The 5,677-nt window shown below is 34.7% G+C and overlaps 1 pseudogene; it reads left to right on the plus strand.

Annotated features, from left to right (window-relative positions):
• The first annotated feature begins 1,668 nt into the window (after positions 1-1,668).
• Positions 1,669-4,373, plus strand: LOC114396315 (annotated as a pseudogene).
• The last annotated feature ends 1,304 nt before the right edge of the window (positions 4,374-5,677 follow it).

Consider the following 5,677-nt stretch of genomic DNA (forward strand, 5'->3'; position numbering starts at 1 on the left):
CTGTTTTGATCAACTGTGGTTGTAAGGTTTCTGGCTAATGTTGGATAAAATTCAATTGTGAAGTCGATTTCTGCTCTAAGAAATTCTTTAGGTTGATAGTATTGGGGAAAATCATATTGTGTACTGTAGGCCAATATGATAGATTTCTCCAACAGGATTCTTTTGGTTTGTGCTTCATAATGTTGTTGATGGACTACAGAAGGTGCAACTAAATAGTAGAAGCCTACAATTGGTTTGGCTCTGGTGTTAGGGTAATTATAAATCGAAAAATAAATAATCCTGGTAAAATAGATTGATGCTAAAAAGAGAACAGAGCATATGTTTCTGCAAACTTGTCAATCATACATTTCTGTCACTGCTGAATATCATTTACTTAAGTTATAATGGGCACACAGACGAACTTCTGCATAAACATTAACAAACCCCAAACTCAGTCCTAAACTTAAGGATCTAACATCTTTTGCTTCTGGAATGTCTGTCACAAAATTTCCCACAATATATGAATACAACTCTTCTCGAGGTTTATCCTTAAAAATGCAAGTTTTTTCTAAAGATATTCAAGTGTATTTTTGGTTACAACCTTGGTCATTATATGTGCTAACTGGTTCTCAGAGTTTCTATGAGCTAGACTAAGCCAGCCTTTTCTCTTTCTTAGATTAATGAAACTTAACTTTTATGTGCCTAGTCCTATCATGCTTGACTTGAGTGTTAGGGATGGCAATGGTTGACTTATGATGATCCCACGATAAAATAGCTTCATTTCAATTTTGTCTCAATTTTATTTTATTTTTCCTATCCAAATAGCTTGATTTGTTGCTAAGATATTTTCTATTTCAGCAGAGAATCAAGTTGAGCGTCACTATTTGTTTTTGTCTATCATATTTATTATCAAGTATCAACGAAGTGTTTCTTCATGGATCAAATGTCATGCATCTTGTATGACTTATCATTAAAAATGTGGAGATTATAGTTTTTCAAGCATTTGACTCACTCATTAAGTTTGACTAATTCCAGGTACTAGAAGAGTATCAATGTTTAGCTTTGCACCTGTTGAAGTCTCAACTACAATTTGTTCCTTTCCTTTGACATCAAGTATTCTCCATTACCCTTGGTCTCATGAAATTGTTTGCATGAGAAGCAATGATATTGGTGCTGCCTTTGTTTATTAGCCATGCATCCATGCTGCTCTTTATCATGCTCTTGATGTTCTTCAACTTATCTATATGTCCTTGCTGATTTTTGTTTTGTTTCGCAGACCTTCTCTACATCCTTGGGGATTGCAGGCAATGACATTTATTATATCAGTAAGGACAACGAGGCAACTTTCCATTTCTCCTAACATCATTGTGCCTTTCACAATATTTTTTTCTTTATTTCTGTTTTGTCCAAGTTTCTTCCTTCAGTTGCAGGCAATCATATTGCTGTTGCATTAGTTGTAGCTTAGACTTCATATTTAAGCTATTAATGAATGTAGTTCTGAAATTTTCTTAGATCAGCTAAACTATTATAACAAACATTTATTCAATTAACTTTTTGTGAAGATGTTTCTTGTCTGATTCTGTATTTTCATTTCTTTCTCCCTTGGAAATGAAAGAATATACATACCATCTTTGCTTGAACTCTGCTCCATGTCAATCTGATCTTGCCATGGTCACTTCAGATTAGTAGATGAGGACCACTGCTGTGGAACTGAAAATGAATGAGCTTGTACTGGCACACTGCTTCTTACATGATGAAGAATCAGCTGTAGAGCAAATGTCTTGGTCAATGCTTGACATGCCAGTATCTTTGTTATGATTTTGAGAGTTATCCTTGTTCTTCCCCTCCTCTACCATATGTTTTGGCCTCTTCCGCCTAGGTGGTTCTGTTTTGGAATCCTGAAGTGCTGGCACCTTTTGATCATTAGCTGAAATAGTAGCTGATGGAGCCTTTCCCAGAACCACAACTTTTCGAGTGTCCAAATTTTCAACAGTGTTAGAGTTGTCTACAACAACTTCATCCCTTGGTTCAGAGTCAGCTGCTTCAGATTCCCACATCTTGAATATAGCTTCAGTGAGTCTTTCTCTGGCCAAATCTATATCAATTATTGGCTTGGGATAACTCCTGCTGCTCTAAGCACAGGAAGCGGTGCGTCCGAAGGATGATGGATCCACTCGGTTGACATTCTTGCCATCTCAGGTAGCCATTGCCTCACATATCCCCCTTCTGGATCAAATTGAACCCCTTTAATTTGATCCAGAAGGGGGTGAAGACTGCTAACTTTTATTTTGATTATATTTTCAGAATTCTATTCCGGTGAACGACTCTAATGTGTTGGAGATAAGAAAGACCAAGGGGGTGAAGATTTTGAGGCGTAATTCTGCTCTAGGAGCTGCGAGTAGTGGTGGCTCTGTGGCATAATTCAAGCACTAGAGTTTGGACCTACCGTGAGATGGAGATAGTTGAAGTGGATGTTGCCCTGTCTCATGCGTCTGTTCTTGAAGAGTCTCAGCTAATGAGACAGAATATGGAAGAGTGAAACTGAGAACTGCAACAGGCTTAAAAGAACGCAACGATGGCCAGCCAAGCAACGAAGTCGTTTGAGAATGTCATGAGCCATGGAATGTGGAGGGCTATGCATTGTATTCTGGGGATGCTGTCATTGTTTCAAGAGGATAATTTGTGGTCTGAGCAGAAGATTATTGGTGATATAATGTTGAAAGTTGGCCATGTGTTCTCCTCTCCAGTTTGATTAATAATGTAATGGAAATTGCAGAAAACGAAAAGGGAGGCTTCCGGTTAGAGATGAAACCTTTCATTCAATGATGAGGGAAGCTGCTTCCACTGCCAAGTGCTTGTGTGTTTATGAAGGCTTTGGTTTTGAAATTGATGTCCAGAAGTCTTTGCCTGAAACAGTTATGGGTGATGAGGCAAGGGCTTTTCAAGAAATTTTACACATGATTGGCTATTTATTGAACATGAATGACAAAGGGACTCTCAATTTTTGAGTTTTTCTTGAAAGTGATGGTGGAGACAGGGATGATAAAAATATTGGAATCTGGAGATCAAGCAGTACAAATGAGTATGTACATATAAAATTTGATTTTCAGATTACTCAAGAGTTCTCAGCCAGATGAAGCAATTTCAACAATACATTATACTGGTAGGAGGCAGTACTACAACAATGAAACTAAGGAGGGGTTGAGCTTCAGCATGTGCAAAAAATATGGTACAGGTAGATGCATCATTATCTATATCTAATTTCTGTATCATCATCATCTATTTGATTATAGTCAGATGTATAATTTCCCTGTTAACTTTTTAGCGGTAACTTATAAAGGACACATTCCTCCTCCTCTCTAGTGAATTTATGCAGTCATCCATTAACTGTATAAATTGATAGCAGTTAGCTTTAGACCTTAGAATTACATTGGTTAAACGAATCATTTGATCCTTATTCGCAACACTCATTTATGAATCAGTTCCTGTATGAAAAAAATTGAAGTTATAGTCCATATACGCTCTTATTACTTGTTTGTACACATTGGCCCTGCTTTTACTATGTTTCTTAAGTTTTAGTCCCTATATGCCCTTATAGCTTTATAGAGACTAAAACTTAAGCTTTTTGCATACAAGGACTGATTCTTAAGTGAGTGTCACCTATAAGGACCAAATGGTTTGTTTAACTCACTACATTTTATGCTTATAGGATGATGTTTGGTTTGACAAATTTGATTGCTGATCTGAATTTTCAGAATTATCCAATGTGGAATTGTTTATGATGTTTGAAATGGGTGGTGAAACTATCATAACAAGTTAGATTGGGTGATATTGCTGACAGATCAGATTTAATAATAATTGGGAAGCTTTCTATTTAGTCAATGCCTCAACAAATCTTGTGCTCGGTTATGTTCAAACCAATATGCATATTATCATGTTGCTTGTGTGTTACAAAACACAATTTTGCTTTTGAAAGTTTGCTTGCCTCTTGTCAGATTCTGCTTTTAGCTCTAATGGGGGTGGGGGGAATAATTCTGGGGATATCGAGTTGAATTCCAGTTCTAAAACGGCTATTGACATCTGCTGTTTCACTTCAATGATTTTTGGTGCCTATACAACCTTTTTTTCTAGAGATGAATTTGAGATTCGATGCATCAAACTTGAACCAACAAGAAATAAAATACCACAACCTTTTCACCTTCTACATGCCTCAAAAATTTTGGTTATCACCTTAGCATTTGGAAGTTATATATAGAGCATGGTGCTCAGTAGTGGAATCATTGTTCCTTGCTTTTCATGTTTGCATTAAGCTTAATTTGGCTCATATGTTGCTGAATAATTGTGGCACCCTAGGATGCTCAAAGGGGATCATCTACTCCAAATTGATCATTGATAACTGCTAAATATGAGTTATTTTGATAATAAAAATATATTGAAAATATCTTTAAAAATATTTATTTAGCAGTTATCTTTCACTTAAATATTAAGATTTGATGTTTTTTTTATTTATGGCTTGCAGATATGAAAAAGAGAGATTAAAAGAGAAAAAGATCGTAAAAATATCCAAAATATCAGGAAATCTCAAGAAGATATGATTACAAGCAAAACAAATCCAAAAGATATCAAAAATATCAAAAAGGAAGAACCCCTCTCCTAGGGTTTCATTTACTCATTTTCTTTCTTTCACCCCTCTTACCCCAGTTCTTATACCCCAAAGTCCTCAATGACCATGAGTGGCTAAACCCTTAGTTAGGGCCTGACAGGCTTAAAAGTCAAGCAATGTATGATGTACTATTCATCAATGCAAAGGTGTTTTCTATTCTATTATATTTTATGCTTTTATCTTGCATTATTCATCTTTATAAGGGGTTAGTTCCTCAGGGAGAGGGTAACTTCTAAATAAAATTTAAAGAAGGTATGCATACATTGGTTATAGGGATTAGACGCTCGAGAGAGAGAGTAACTTCTAATAGAACAAATAGAAATAAGAAAATCATTGCTAGGAATAGAATGATAAATAAAATAGGTTTATCATCCTGAGGAATGAGGGGCAAGTAATTGAACAGATGTGGGTAGAACAGAGTCACCTAAATTGATAAAAAAAAAAATCATAAACTCATACATCCTAGCAAACAAGGCAGACCAGGTCCCAACCTTATCAAATCTTGATTTTATTTCTTTTATCTTCTATTTTTATCTTTTTACTTTTCTTATCTTATCTTTTATATTTTATTTTCTCTTATCTTTATCATATCTTAATTTAAATATTTTATCTTCTATTTTGATCCTTAAATCTTTTATATGTTCTTTTACATCTTTATCTTATCTCCTATATTTTTTATTCTTTATTTTAAATTATTTATCTATTACTTTTAAATTAGGTTTGCATTAATCTAATTACAAATAAAGTCTGTGGATTCGACACTTGGATTTTTGAGTACTTTATTACTTGTGACAATTTGATACACTTGTCAATGAATTAACAACCATGCACTAATCTATCACTTTTGCTGCCATTTTTTTCTTTAAAATTTTATGAAGTAATATGATAACTTCAACTTTAGTGAAATTATTTGTTAGTTTTTTTTGTTCTACCAATTCATTCGGAAAGTGTAACTATGGGCAATCTGTTAATACGGAATTGTTGATTACTTATATTTGACACAATTTTGCACATATTTCTCTCCTTACTGGCGAG

The sequence above is a fragment of the Glycine soja genome, chromosome 18 (assembly GCF_004193775.1).
Source record: "Glycine soja cultivar W05 chromosome 18, ASM419377v2, whole genome shotgun sequence".
In the NCBI taxonomy this organism is placed as follows: domain Eukaryota; kingdom Viridiplantae; phylum Streptophyta; class Magnoliopsida; order Fabales; family Fabaceae; genus Glycine; species Glycine soja.